We start from the raw sequence: 15,713 nt of genomic DNA on the forward strand, positions 1-15,713 counted from the left end.
ACTTCACTGGAGGGGCTGGTGACCATCTGACCTGCAACTCAAAGCACATCTGCTGTTTGCTGGCTAATGCCACGCACAGCTGTGCCCAGGAAGGGGCTACCAAGAAGTGGCTTGGATCAAATGCAACAGCTGCCTTCAAGAAAAAGAAACACACAAAACACTCAACCAAATGCCACAAACACACAGGGCTCTACTGCTGGAACCTTGTCCAAGAAGGCATCCCACAGCTGCCTGCTCAGCACAGCCTTGCTCTCCTCTGCCTTAATGCAGCTCCATGAAGGGAGCAATGTGCTCCCTGGACCTCACCTCAGGTCTTTGCCAAGGCTCCTGGAGCACAGTTTTAGTCAAAATGCTGTGGCAGACCTTGCCTCATCCCTGCTCATCACTCTGCAGAGGAAAGCACGTTTCCATCCCTGTCCACATTACAAAGCAGCAGCAGAAGAGAGGCACACAACAGTCCCTAATGCCTGCTGAGCCCACAGCCACGGGACCTCTTTCCCGTGGAAAAAGGAAGCCTGGCATACCTCATTCCCAAAACAGAGAGTGAGAAAATGCAAGGTCCCAGAGAGATTAACTCTCACAACGATGGTGAACAACACCCGTGGCTTGTGCCACTTCAATACAAATAAAGGAGGTTAACTGCCAAATATATTTTGAGATGGATTTCTCTATCGCAGGCAAGACAGTAATTAAAGGAAGCTACCAGATACACACAGGGTTGTGCTGGTTTTTATGAGACAGGACAAGCACACACACACACATGCACACGCCCTCCTAAGGCCTCATATCAAAGCATTTTCCCACCATTCTCTGTTGATTTAATGGCATCATTTCTCCAGCGAACAATAGGAACACAGCAGAAGGGGAAAGCAATTATGTTTGAGAAAGCAAAAGCAAGAGCTCTGGGGTCAGAGAGAAAGACAGATACACAGCCCTGGAGTCCCCAGTCTTTCCTTGCTGTTTCCTCTGCAGAAAGGGCTTTTTGAGCCACGCTGCCCACAAGAGCCAGGGCTGGGCCTCTGGGCCTGCCTCTGAAAAGCAGAATGACCACACCAGGCTATTGCACTAGTGCAGGGGCAGAACAGGTTTTTTAAATATCCTGAGTATCAGGGTAGGCTGGCAGAGCCTACAGCAACATCGTTATTGATTGCTAGATTTCTTTCTTCATAATCTTGCTCAATCCCTTGTCCAGACACTGCATTCAGTCCTTGTCCATCCTCCTCAAGGTAATCTGGAAACCTAAACACCAAGAGGGAGGATCATGCAGCTGAGTCACTGAGCAGTGTTGATGCAGCAATTTCCTCTGGAAATCTGGTGTTTAATCATCAGCAGAGAAAAGTGCAAAAATCCCCAATACCAATGCTCCCTCCCAGAAAAAATCCTCCCCACCCCCACAAAATTCCCCCATCTATTGACATAACTAAGAACCAGAGTTCACACTCCTTCCTAACAAGATTCAAAGCCAACCAGTGGTCACTACACGTCAGTTTAGGGTTAAGAAGTGTAGAAAGACAAGCTTTAGTAAAACTACAAAGAGGTCAAATTACAAACCCTCTCCTGCCATGAGTCACCACTGCTCAGTGAGTACCTCCCAACAGTGAGCCATCTGCCACCAAAGGAGGTCACAGCTCCCACCCACCACTCTCCCACGTGTGAGGGGAAGGCACACCTGCCAGGTGACCTGAGGACATTCCTCTCTCTCACCTGTGTTCAAGAGATGCCACCTTTATTCCTCTCCCACACCTCCAAAATGATATTTCAGTAAGTCAGGGTGGCAGAGCAGCCTCCCAGGAACAGGCAGCTCCCCTGTTTGCTGTGGATTACCAAGGCAGCTGGGCACCACATGAGGGGTTTCAAGACACATGTGCCCTGTTAGGGAACACCAGTCTTGTCCTAATGCTGCAGTGACGCTCATCGAAAGAGAGGCTCTGCCCTGCTTCACACCCCAAACATCATTTTCTTCACTAAAAAGGTTTTCAAATGGGATTCAAATTTTTGGTGCAATTTTTCATCTGTATTATTAATTCCTGTTGCCAAGAAACTCTCAAATACATTTGCTTCATGGAGCTTCTTTTTCCAGTACGCAAAAAAACAAGTATTGATGGCCTTGAGAAAAACAAGTGTCACTCATGGAGAGGATGCTCAGAGAGAACCTCTCCCAGGCCACCCAATTTCTGCAATGGCTTCACGCACATTAATCTTCCAACACAGGCCCATCCACGTGACAGAAACGTGTCCTACTAAAACACAGGTGGCATCACTTGGAGACTACAGGAGCGGCACACCACAAGTGGCAGGAGGAGACAGGAGCTCCCACTTGTCACCTACAGACCTAGGCCCCACGTGGTGTGATCTGACTCATGGAGCACGGACCAGAGAAGCCACAGGCATTTCCCTACCGAGATGAACAACTGCAGTGACCAAATGGAGGGTTCCAGGTTTGACTCATGGCGACAGCCCTGCCTCCCTCCCCATGGATGCTTTACTGCATGGGAGAACCTCTTACAAGGTAAGGTAGAGGTAAGCACCCAAAATTCTGCCAAGACCAAGCCTTGGTCAACAAACCTTGATTTACCATCTGCACCCTAAGCTTGAGCTCATCTCCGAGCAGCAGCAAGTCAGGCTCACAGAGATGCCCTGGGGGAAGTGGAGGCTCAGGACAAGACCACCCCATGGCACCTCTGCCACCCTCCCCAGCAGAGCCTGGCAGGTGCCCAGCGGGGCTGATGTAGTGGAAAACCAGGACAAAGACCTGCATCTCTTTTTTTTCCATGTGAATTGGAAAACTTCTCCATTTCTGTCTTTACTGTGAGGCATGGGAAATGAAAGCTCTTAAACCAGCAAAACAACCATTTACAGGATAAAAAAGATTTTCTTACTTTGTCTGTCTTGCACTTTGTTTACATGAATGAGAACCAGTTATCCAGACTGGGAACAATACTCTGAATTAAACTCCTGAAACCCATTACATAAATATGCCAAAGGTATCACTAATCCTATCACAGATTTAAAATTTAGATCATTATTTTCATTTACCATCTCAGCAGAAAATTTGTGACAAGAAACTGCTGATGAATGAGTTCCAAGTCTTTCCAGCAAATTCAGCTTCCTTGGAGCTTTTCTAAATGCACTTTTGACTCTTTCATCCCCCTCTTAACATACTTTGGAGGCATCCCTGTAGCTTGGCTATAAGCTAGCCATGCTGGCATTTCTCTTTTCTCAGCATCACATGCTAATAAACACTTATGCCATCGCTGGCACCCGGGGATCATTTGTGGAGCAGTGGTTTGGGACCAGCAGCTCGAGCCTGGCTCCCTGCGGTTGGGGCAGGCCACGCCACCCTCACTCCAAACCACACTGCTGTGCTTCCCATCCAGAAAATGAATGGAACATAGTTCAGCGTGGGCACTAGTGAATTAACAACCTTTAATGAGAGTAATAACTTGAAGGAACTCTCTGTTTACTCAGTGCTCAGTGCAGCCTGGCTAGTCCACCACCCTGCCTGCAGCGCTGGAAGTAGTTCAGTCAGGACACGAGGAGCATCCTGCATGCAGGAGCTGCCCTCGAGACAGTTTTCTAGCACTCACAGGCATAAAGAGATGCATATCCTCACCAGTGCCAGCTGGTAAGGCACAGCCAGCCCAGCAGCCTTCCTGCTTTGCAGAGAAAACTGCTGGCCATTCAACTTGAGGGCCCAGAGAAAAAGAGGAGCAGTACATCTCGGACATGGCTCAAGAGAGATCCCAGACTGCTACTGCAAACCTCTCCTTAAACTTTTGTCTTTCCTTCCAACAATTGTGGGTTTAAGCCCCAGCCCAGAAGCAAAGCCACAGAGCCTTTCAATCTTCTCAGGTTAAGAAAAACACAAGGATTGCTTCTGTTGTGGTTTGTTGCAACTTCCTTTGCTTCATTGCTATCTGCCCAGCATTTCTAAGAAAGAAACAGGCAGGTGAAGGAAAGACAAATGACTGGGTAAACACTCCCCATTTATAGGACTAGGCATATTTTGTTGCAGAAGACAGTGAAAACAATAAGAAGTGTGGGCATTTATAACATAAAATACCAATATGATTGATTTAACTTATTTGTTTCAGGAAAAGAGACAAAAAATAGAGAGGGCAGGAGGATCCCTGGGGCAGCTGTCCTCTCATCCTCTCTTCCAAGGTGGTGAATCCATAACCAAAGGGATTTGAATCCCTCTTCTCTGGAGGCTGCTTCACCTACTTATGTTGCTACAGAGGGTAAAAAGCACATCTCTCCCACCCAGAGAGTCCCACCTCAAACAGCAACTGGGATGTAACTACCATGTGTCTCTTTTGGTTCCACTGAAAAGCTTCTACGTCTTGTGGGGCCTAATACTTCATCACTCACCTTTGGTTACAAAAAAAACCAGACAATATCCTGTTTCTCCCAAGAGGTTTGTTTCAGGCACTCACCCCAGAACAGCAATTTCTCTCACGCTGACACCAGGAGGAGTTTGCTACCACCCCACACTCACCTGTGTGAAAAACTACCCAAAGTGGAGAAGTGCTTGGCCTGGCAGCCAGGTGGAAAGGGCAGGGAGCAGTGATTAGCTCCATCTCAGCCTTCAGCAGGGACATCTGTCACAGCCACCTGGGCAAGCTGCTAAGCAGGTCACGCACTGCACAAACTGCAGACAAAAAACACAGGCACAAGAACTGCCAAGCTCTCAAGGGCTGTTCAGGCCATCAAACTCTTTCGTCATGGCATTCAAGAAATGTACACTCTAAATTTCTTCTCCATTTTGAGTAACACCTGTCTGAAATTTCCATGAAGGACATGCCAACTTATGCGTCTACAAATTCCCCCTCATGAAGGGCAAGGAAAGTGCAGGGAACTGTTTCAGTGAGGTAGAGAACAAACTGGACCTATAGGACCCTCTCAGCAACAAAATAAAACATTTCATTTTCCCTACCCATGATTATCCATCCTTATCCAGAGTTCCTTGGAGGCAGTGCTCCAGCACATTTCCCCCACATCCTTTGTGCTCAGGTGCTGGGAGCAGCATCTCAGGAGAGCACAGTGCTCAGGAGCTCTGCCTCTCTGCTACTTTAGGGATCTCCATCAGACTGCACACTCAGCTTGGGCAACACTTGGTAAGCTTGTCCTGCACACCTGGAAAAGGCTACTGTGCATTAAATACTCCTGAGATTTTGCAAAAGTCCACTTTGTTCATTTACCTTTCATCACAGGCAGCCTTTTAGGCCAAAACACATGACTCCAGCGATGGGGCTGATAATCTAAGCCTTGGCAAAGATACACACTCAGCACTCACTGATGCTCAGACTGGTTTCACCAAGATGTATTTTTTCCCTTAATACACCTCTCTGCATCCAGACCTCTGCTTGCCACCTCAGCCATCACACTTTGCAGATTTTCTGCCCTGTGTGAGGTGCCTGCAGGAACTTGCTCTCCTGGCTGACACAAGGCACTCTACCTTTCTCGCATGAGTCAGCAGGCAGCAACAGGAAAGCCATTCTTTGTGCTTGGAAAAGAATTAAGTGATTTTGAAGCAGTGGAATGTTTTGGACTAGTTAGCTGACCGACAGCATGAGCGCTTCAGAAGAGGCTGCATTATGAGAAGCAAACTTCAAAAGGATAAGTGACAAGGCCAGAGTGTTTGTGGTGCCTGAGGAAGTAATTAGAATTTAAAAGGGACACAGATTGGAGAAGTACACTAGGCTAAGAAAGATGAACTGCTGCCAAAAAAGTTTCTTTTGCTTTCCCAGCTCTCTCTAGCCCACATTAGAAATGCAGTTTCATGAATATCTGTCTCAAAACATTTTTACAGAAAACCCTTGCAGTTGTTGAAAACATGAGAAAGATGCCACCATCAAAAGCTAGATGCCTCCTGCTCCCATTTCTCTTTACAGCTTATTAATAGCTGTCTTGCTTTCATCACTCCCAAAGTGGAGAGGGTTTCTGCAAACCCCTCTGAGATAAGACATTTCTCAGACAAGGGGTTTTGTATACAGCACAGTTTATCTTCCCTTCATCACAGGGTTGGATATTTCTTTTTTTTTTAAGCAAAGGCTTCAAAGGCTTGCAGGGTCGGTGAGCACTGATGTCTGCTCTGCTGGTGAGTGACCCACCAGGTCAAGAGCACTGCTCCAGCTGGAGAGGTGTGATGTTAGTCAGAGATCAAACTGCACACAGAACTTAGTGGTTTCCAGTCACTGAGGATCATTGCTAAATTTCTGCTGCTTTGAGATCTCTGTTGTGGAAGCTTTGAACAGGTGATTCAAACAAATGCGAGGCTGCAACACAGCCGAAATGTCTGTTTTCCCCAATAAGCTGAAGCAGCACAACATACTCACAACAAACTCAGCATTTAGCCCCTTCCACCAGGAGATCTCAACACTTCTGGGAAAGCAAAGGCCAAAACTAGAGGTCTGCAATAAACTCCAAGGGCAGAAGTGCAGCTTTGGAGCGAAGTTGGTGATCCACCAGGGCCATTTCTTCCCAGCATCTGTTCTCTACCTGAAGACATTAATGCCCATTTTCATGAACTTTTTCCCTATAGTAAAGACTCAACAGTTCATATTCAGACAGTGACAGAGACAACTAAAATGAGTCACCAGCTCTCCCGAGTCAGACAGAGCTCTGTTGTCTGCCCAGGTGCAGGTGAGATATGGTGAGTCAGGTTGGAGGAATGAGCTCCAGCAGCAGCACCTGGCACAGCCGGTTGCTCCCGACCGCCCCATTCCCAGCTTGGTGGGTCACGGCAGCTAAGGCTCTCAAATTGCTCATCTGTCAAGTGGGCAAGGAAAAAAGATTGCTGGGAGTTTGGCAGGCGTAAACAGGCTTCCAGTAACACTCTGAGGAAGCTCACAGGATGTCATAACACAAAGTATTTACTGAAAATTTTCTCGGAATTCAAACGTTCTTTATGTATTTAGTTCAAGCTGTGTTGGATTCCATCTGCCTCAGGCTTGTGGATACAACCATAATCTCAAGGGAATAAAAATTTTCACCCTATGATGTCACTTATGCCCACAGGTCTCATGGGGACTTTCTTTTCCAAGCACCTGACTCAGTTTTGAGGGAAAAAGAATGATCTTTGTACAAATGCAGCTACTCCTCACAAGAAGGTCTACAAAGGGTGCCACATTTTGGGACATAGTGGCAGATTGGCAAAGCTTCTTGCTGTGGAAGCAAAGACACCACTTCAAAATTTGCTCCAGGAGGTATCAGTGGTACCATGAGCTTGACCCATACAGAGGCAGCCAGTGGGTGCTTGAGCCATGAATCAAAGGCAGTTGGACACGCAGCTCCCCCTGCTCACCTCTGCAGACAGTGCCAGGATTTGGGTGTCAGCTGAATGGGCTGAGCTGGTCTTCCTGGCCTCTTGGACTCGTACTGGAAGTTGGAAGGTTGTGTTTAGAATATGAAAAGAAGACTCCTTTGAGAACGCAGAAATGCTTGAAGTACACACGAGCATTGCTGTAGTGCTGGGCAACCACCACAGATATCTACTGGAGCTGTACCTTCATCTCATATAAATCTATTCAGCCCCACTGAAGCTTACCAGAGTTTGAATTTAAGCCCAGAGAAGGATACTCTTTTATATGGAAACCCCAGGTTTATGCAGGCATAAATGGACAGTACAGAAATTTCCCAGTTCACATTAGATGCAGATGTCCAGCTCTGGGGATTCCAAAGCAAGAGAAAAACCAGAAGATGAAAGCAAAACAAATGCAAGCTGCACTTTATTGAAACAGGAAAATGCAAACCACTCCATGTTCAATGGGAAGCCCAAACTTTGGGATTCTGTTTGTTTTGAACAATAAATCCCACCAGGCCTATGGAGGCCTCCTCAAGGGTGGAAGGGACTGAGGATCAAAACCAGCTTACGTTGGGCAGCACCACAGGCAGCTCCTCTACACACTTCACATCAGCTCCTCTGGAGCTGCTCTCTCCCATTTTCTCCCATTTAAGTGATTCCCTATACATACATGTAGACATGCTGCTAGTGTTCCTCGGGGTAGGAGTCCCTGCAAAACACAGGCAGTGACCTCGGAGTCTCAGTCCTGGAGACCTGGGTTTCCTGGATACTTCCATCACCACAAAGGTTGTTTTTGATCAGAAATACCAGCCGGGATCCAAGGAGCTTCCATGAAAAAATAGTTCTGTGCACCTTCACTAAGAAAAAATAAACAAAAAAACCCCACCACTATCCTGATTTATCAGGATGCAGAAAAATCTTCTACTTGTTGTGTGAGAGAATAAATACCAGGATCAGACTTCTTCATGCCAGTAGAGTTCCCCTGGGTGAGATTCATCAGGTCAGCTCCAGTGACTCCATCCCAGGGGGTGCTACAAAGCCCTTACAGCACCTGTTAACTGCACTAGCAGACTGAGTTTATGGCCCTTTTGCATTAGCCCAAAAAGCCCAAAGCAGCTGGGAATTACCAGGCATAGCCACAAGACAGAAAACCAATGTTGAAAAACAAACAACACCCAAACCAAGAATCACAAGGCAACCTTGAACTTCTTTTTGGAAATATTTAGGCAGGATGTCTTGCTGAGCTGACACATCTGGTTTCCAGAAGTACTTCAGCTGGGAGCTGTGCTGGACTAAAACTTTTCAGGATGCCACGAGAAGTGGGAAATGAGGAGCCTGGGACAGACAGTCAGCAAGACAAGGAGACAGAGTTAGAGAGCCCCAAGGGGACAATTCCTATGGCTATCCCTGCTCAGCAGGGACTTGGACATGAAGCAAAGTCCTCTACTCCCTGCATGTACCAAGTACAGTGGGGGGGTGATGTGAAGGCTGTGTTCAACTCATCTATTTCCCCATATCCATCACTAACAAGCCCAGCTTCTGGCAACTCAGAATGGCAGACCTGTACAAAGCATGGGTGTGATTGACTTATTGATGGCCCTGGTCCAACTAAAGAGATCAAGAACATGGTTACCCCCATCCCTTCACAGCACATCTTTGAATTCACTCTGAAGCAAGTCTCTGGTGAGTTCTGAGCCCATGCTCAGGCTGGGGAAGGGATGTCTCAACAGCAGAGCAGGCAGGAGCATGCCTGTGCTTAGTCAGTTCAAAACCTCCCAAAGCATCCAACCCAGCTACAGAGAGGAGAGGAGAGGAGCTCCTGAGATGTACACAGTGCTCATTCCTAGCATATTTCACCTTCCAGTACAGGCAGGAAGCAGGATCCAAATTGTCAATAGGACAAAAATATCTTTTCTTTCCCTTGTTACTCAAAGTGTGGCTCAGGAGCAGCAACCAGATGAAAAAACCAGCTGGTACTTGCACCAACACAGCCCACCCTGCACACTTCCCATTCCAATAGCATCCCTTCTGCAAAAAGGGGAGAGCTGGGTCTCTTGCTTTGTCTTTTGTCTCTTGCTTACCTAATAAAAAGACCATAAATCACAGCTGGTTTCCAGGTCTTCGTTATTGTCCAAGCAGCACTAACAAAGGCAAGAAGGCAAACTCAGCACGTACCCAGGGGACCTGGAAACACCCAGCCGTTCCCAAAATAGGAGCAACTTGGCGACTCACAGCTGGAGCAGGGCTGGCCCCCCTCCCGGCACTCTGCTCTCCCAGGCAGCGCTGTGGGTCAGGAGGTGCATTCCTGACAAAAATACTCTGAGAAAAAACGACCTAGAGGCAGCACCAGTGCCCTGCAGAAACCACCGGGGCTGCAGTGGCCCTGTTCATCTCCAGGATGATGCCAGGACTCAGGGACCCCTGGGAACAGGGCTGCTTCTCACGACATCCCTGCAGAGTGCCTGGCACTGCCGGCAGCCCTTACGGGATGATGCTGCAGTGCCAAGCAACTGTGCTGAGATCCTGGTTGCATCAGGAGGACGGGAGATGTGCAGCAGCACTCATTCAAAACACACCTAAAAATGGGCTAAAATCAGCACAAACCCCAACAGCAATCAGCTCGTTGCCATAGGAACAGGATTAGTGTTATGGCAGCCAGACAACTGGGTCCTGTAGGATGGTGTCTTTCTGGTAAACTTGGGAAAATCATCAGCTTTTAATCACAAATCTGGGGGAACATTGGATATTACTGTTTGTACTGCCACGTTACATCTTGGCTCTGGTTAAGGCTTCCCTTGGCTCCCAAGGTGCTGGAAGACAAACATGTATTTTCTTTTCATTTCAAGATAGCTGAAAGCCATGGCCTAAGCAATAATGAGAACTGTATGTGATTAAGAATAAATGAATAAAACATTCTTAAACAAACAAACAGAAATCCCCTGGACTCAAATCCCCAACCAGGACCCTGAGGAGCCAGAGAAATGCAGCAGGGGTGGAAACCATTGGGCCAGCAAGCCTGAATCAATAGCTGGTGCTCCACAGCACAGTGGATTCACAGGCAGCACCTACGAAACAGCCAGCAGGGCACAGGGTCTGCATTTTGGGGTCTTGGCACAGAAATTTCTGGTCTCAGCACAATGTACAGGTTGATTTTGCCCAGTCACAAGGCATGGTGATTTAGGTGACATCCATTTAGCCAGCCCTTTTCACCAGCAAGGTTAACAGCAGGGATCGTTTGGCCTGAGCAGCACATCCCACAGTCACACTCACAGCATGTGAAGGAGCCCTTTCCTTTATTCACTTCCCATTTCCTGTCCATTTGTTTCAGCAGCAAGCTCCCTGTTCTCATAGTGTGTGTGGGATACATGGAGAGGGAAGGAGCAACCCCTCCCTTCTGTACTGCTCCCCTCCACTGTCTCTACTTCTCCATCACACAGTATCAGGATCATGAACTGTTTCACCCTGCTCCTTCTTCCAGGAAGGGGAAAGATTTGCAAACACAGTCCTTCTGTTGAAAACCAGCTTTTCCAGAGGAAGCACGGACAGAATTAACAGCACCCACAAGCAAGGCTGGACATGCAGTTTGCACCAAAAAAAAAAAAAAAAAAAAAAAAAAAATCAATCCAACTGTGCAGGGGGAACTGCCTCCCCTGGGTAAATGGCATCCCCAGGCAACTTTGCTCATTAAGAGATCAGCTGCCACAGCAGGTGGAGGAAGAAGAGATCCAGCACAATAAAGCAAACCTCCCTGCTCTGATTTTGTTATTAAGGGGGTGGAAGGGAATGTAAGGAGGCTGAAAAAAACCACTTAACCCTGAGCACAGAACCAGCCTAGGCTCAGCCCCCCTGTGCCACAGCACAGACTACTGCACTCCAAAGTGCCCCCAGGAGCAGCCCTGGTGCTCGCTCTTGCTTACCCTTATGCAAGTGAGATCAAAGTCACCTTGCTGCAGGCTGCAGCCAAGGCAAGAACCAGCCAAAATGGCCAGAGCTGCACAGGCATCCCCCATCAGCACCTTGGGTGCTGAAGGGTGAGTGCAACCAGCCAGCTCACCTGAGCTGTGAGCAAATCTTCAAAGCTGTTCCCCTGTGCAAGCCTTTTCCCATGCTTCTGTTTCTGCCCTGAGCTCACGTGTGAGGTTTTGTACAGAAAAAGAAAGCAAATTAGCCCAGCAGTTTGATGCCTCATCGATGGTTTCCTTGAACCAGCTCCTGTGATCACCTCACAGCCAGAACCTGCTGATCTGGGCCAGTAACCAAGCCTGAGGGCAGGCACGGGGCGTGGGGGGATCCCACCATGGCTGGCCAAGATCTTCCAAGTGCTGGCCTCTCCTCATGGGCTCCACAGAGCTCCAGCCCTTCTGATTTATAAATACACTCAGTGCCAGATGACTCAGCCCTGCTTCCCCCCAGGATTTACAGCCAGGACACGGGCAGTGGTGCAGGGGAAGGTGCAGGGAGTGGTTTTGCACCATGTGAAAACAATGCCATTTGTTTTGCTGGGCACACTCACACCCTCCAGCAGGAACACTCCAGCTGGAGAAGGAAAGCTGAGCATGGACCATCCTCCACAAGTGGCTGTGCAAGGCGCCTTGCAAGGTGCACAAAGCCACAGCAGACACGTGGGTCCTGCCTGGCCAGGCCCTTCAGCAGCTTTCCACCAACACAGCTGTGGGTGTCAAAGACACTGACTCAATACACTGTAATTTAAAACAAAACCAATCTCTTCAGTTAAAAAAAAGAATCATCCTGAAGATTCGCTTTCCCTCTGCTCCTGAAAAAAATCAGAGGTTACCAGGCCTCTGGCTAAGATCTGCTTCGCTGGAGGGATGGAAACCTTGACAGTGGTCACACTTAAGGAGTAACAGATGTTCCTTTCCACTAAAAATCCTTCCTTCCCAGCTGAACTCCAGAGCGTGTAGGAGACCTCATGTGCCAGATACTCTGGTGAGGAGCATCCCAGGGACACTTCCAGACCTACAAAAGCAGAGGGCAGCCAAGGAGGATCGACATGGCATATGCTGTGCTTGGCTGGACTGGAGCATAACCCGGCCAGCAGCTCTGCCCACATCAACCACAGCTGCCCAGGGGTGGGAGCTCACCCTCATTCACAGCATAGAAATGGAAAACAGCAGCTTGGGAGGGCCTGGGAAGTGGCTGACCTGCCAAGAGAGACTTCATGCTGAACCAACCAAATAAATAAATAGAGTGATTTTCCCCCAGCCAAGCAGAACTGCTAATGAAACCACCTTTCTGCATGACACAGCAGTGCTTCGAGAAAATCAGGGAGGCAGTAAATCCATTAGCACAGAAAAGCCTCATCTTCCAGCCCTGACAGCACACTGTCAACACTCAAGATTTTCATGTGTAGAATAGCTTTAGAGCCACAGATTCACAGATACCTGGAGTGTTTCAAAAGCAGATGCAGCAGAATAGGATGGCTGTTGATCCATGCAGCTGTGCCATGTGTTACAGGAACACAGGCCCTGCTCCAGGAGGCTAAAACTCCCTAGACCGACACAGATTTGCCACTATGCAGAAGAATTGTAGGATAGCTTGTGCCAAATGTGTTCAAAAATTCCTCCTCTGTTTCTGAGGGTGTATCAAACACCAGCATGTGTTAGGACTGGACTAATGTGTGCTCCCAGCTTAATGCATGCTCCCCTGAGGCTGCTGGCCTGCTGCCATGAGGGCACACTGCTGGCTCATGTTCATCTTGGTGTCCACCAAGAGGCTTTCTGCAGAGGTGCATTCCAGCTGGTTGGCCCAGCATGTTATCCCTGGGGTTATCCTTCCTTGAGGGCAGGACTTTGCCCTTCTTTCTGGAACTTCAGGAGATCCCTGTTGGCTCATTCCTTCAGGCTAGTGAGGCCCTTCCTAACAGCAGCACAACCATCTGGTGCATCAGCCACTGCTCCTAGTTTGGTGTTATCTACAACACTGTCCCTTCAACCAGGTCATTAATGCCAGTGGAGAAGTGACTGGCTTCCAGCTGGATTTTGTGTCTCCAGTCACAGTCCACTGAGCATGGTAGTTCAGCTAGTTTTTGCCTCACCTCACCATCCACTTCTTGGGCTTGTACTTCACCAGTTTGCCTAGGAGGATGTTACAAGAGAGTGTTGAAATAAAGTCAACAAACACCCACTGCTCTCTCTTCATTTACCAAGCTCGTTGTTAGAGTTGTACACACAGCAAGACTATGACATGATAAGGTGTAATAAATAAATGCAAACATTTTCCCAAGCTGTCTACTCATCAAAACCCAAACATAAGTAGTAAGGTGTGTTTGGGGTTATTTAGAGCGAGCAATATTGTGTATCTGTGGGTTGTTTGTATTTCTTTTTCAGGATGAAAATACAGATATAATATCCATATATCATCAGACAGGATCTGGTTCCCTCACCTGTATTTCTAGATGCTGCCTTAAACCAAACAACAGATGCAGTAGATAGATACTGTGAAGGCTCATTTTCATCAGCATTCACCTGCATTCAGTTTACAGCAGAAACACTGGCACTGTGTCAAGTTACATCACACCATTCTGGCAGCATTTGAATGCCTCCCACTAATGCATCAGACTTTCTCTCTTGGCCTTCCTTTTCATGGGGTTAGAAGAACATCTTGTTCAGAAGATTTGTATAGTGTATACAAAAATCATACAAACAGGTTGATGCTTCTTTGTTAAAGCCTTGGGCTCTTGGCCTCTTGCCTGAGCTTCATCCCAAGAGAACAATTCAGTCCACATTAAAGAGGCCTTGATCTGAGTTTCACCGATGGACAGGGTTGCTAACAAGCTGACTGATCTATTCCACCCAGAGGAAGGAAGTCAGCTTGGAGAGCTCTTGCTATACTGACGGCCCCCACAATCTTTATCCCACTGTGAGAGCCACACATGAGCAGCTCCTGGCAACAAATAAGAGCAGTCTTGGACTTTCTGCCCTGATGTGCATGCAGGACTCACAAAATGGCTCAACACAGTTCACGTGGCCTCCAAGCATTCCCCCTAGGCCAGGGCCCCTTCCACACACCCCAAAGGCAGGAGTTCAGATAGAACACAAACCACCATCTTTTTTCTTCTTCAGCCCCAACATTTAGCCAGTTCTTTACTTATCTGCTAGCCCACTCACCCACAGCCCACCCCCTTGGACCATAACATCACAGTCTGGGCACACATTTGAGCTGGACAAGACCTTCCCCACAGCTGAGTACCCCCATTGCATCCCAAGCCAGGAAATATCCAGTTTTCCATTCAGAGACAGGCTTTAAGACTGGGGAACACGTATTTCTTTTCTATTTACAGCTAACAAAATCCTTGCTTTACAGCAGTCAAAATACTTCATATAAACTTTTCTCCATGTTGTGGGTAGGAAGAGAGCTGAAAAAAGCAAATCAGAATAGTTTACTCAGGGAAACACAGAAATTGCATTTGCCAGCACAAAGTCATTTTGACAGAGATCTTCTGTTTGTCTTTCCTAGTTGAACCCAGACTGACAGATCTAAGGCCTAGTTTCTTTGAAGTCAGTGAGAGAATTTCATCAATACTCTGAGAATTTTGTTCTCAGATGGAAATATCACAGATTACATATATAATCAGTCAAAAAGTGTAATTTAGGAAGCAGTTTTTCAGGTTGAAAATTATATTTCAAACGCTGACATTAACATCACGAGGGCTTTGGAGGGCTCGGACAGCTCCAGCCGACAGGCAGAGCATAAGAGGTCCTCTGGAAACAGGGACAGTAAATTCCCAAAATGAGTTTGTTGGCAAAGGCAGCACAGTTCCCTTCTGATTCATTTCTACATTGAAAAAGACATTCAACAGCTTTCCAGCATTAAGACATTTTCACCCCTCAGTCCAAAAAGGGCTTAGAGCTACTTCTGCCCAGTTACTGTACATTTCCACAACAGTGTGGAGCCTTGGCAGGCTTCTCAACCAGCTGGTCAGCCTCAAATCCACCAAAATGTGAGGAATAAAATATTTTCCCTCCCAAATTTCTGAGCAGCTGTTTCTCAGGAAAGACACTGGCCACTTTCAATGAATCTGCAAAGCTGCTGGGTGGGACGTAGACACTACCACTTTAACCTTGCTCACAAAGCCAGAATTGTCTTCACCCCTCTAATGTGATTTTAGGAGGGATTATTCCTTATCACAGAGGATATTTCTCGAGTTAAGATAAACAAGCCTTCTAGAAATGCAAAAGAAATGCCTAAGGAACTGTTTGCTCTCTCCGTGTCATTGTCCCCTCTGTATTTTTCAATTAACTCACTTTGGGAAACACCAAGGTTATTTCACAGACCCATAAACCTTCCAAACAAGGAACCCATAGAGCTACTGAGATCCATGAGCTACTCTGTCCTCTTCCTTCTCCCTGCCTTTGGTTACACTGCTTCAGCCCTTCCTTGCACTACA

The 15,713-nt window shown here is 47.5% G+C and overlaps 1 protein-coding gene across 3 annotated transcripts in view; it reads right to left on the reverse strand.

Annotated features, from left to right (window-relative positions):
• Positions 1-15,713, reverse strand: part of AFAP1L2 (actin filament associated protein 1 like 2) — a 64,313-nt gene that overhangs the window by 31,718 nt on the left and 16,882 nt on the right. Inside the window, exon 1 of one of the 3 annotated variants that reach the window (XM_068198128.1) lies at positions 12,102-12,224. The exons of the other annotated variants lie outside the window; for them this stretch is intronic. The gene's annotated coding sequence lies outside the window, so the exon portion shown is untranslated. Of the gene's footprint in view, positions 1-12,101; positions 12,225-15,713 lie in introns of those variants that run through there. 3 annotated transcript variants of the gene reach the window in all.

Source organism: Anomalospiza imberbis, chromosome 8, assembly GCF_031753505.1.
Source record: "Anomalospiza imberbis isolate Cuckoo-Finch-1a 21T00152 chromosome 8, ASM3175350v1, whole genome shotgun sequence".
In the NCBI taxonomy this organism is placed as follows: Eukaryota; Metazoa; Chordata; class Aves; order Passeriformes; family Viduidae; genus Anomalospiza; species Anomalospiza imberbis.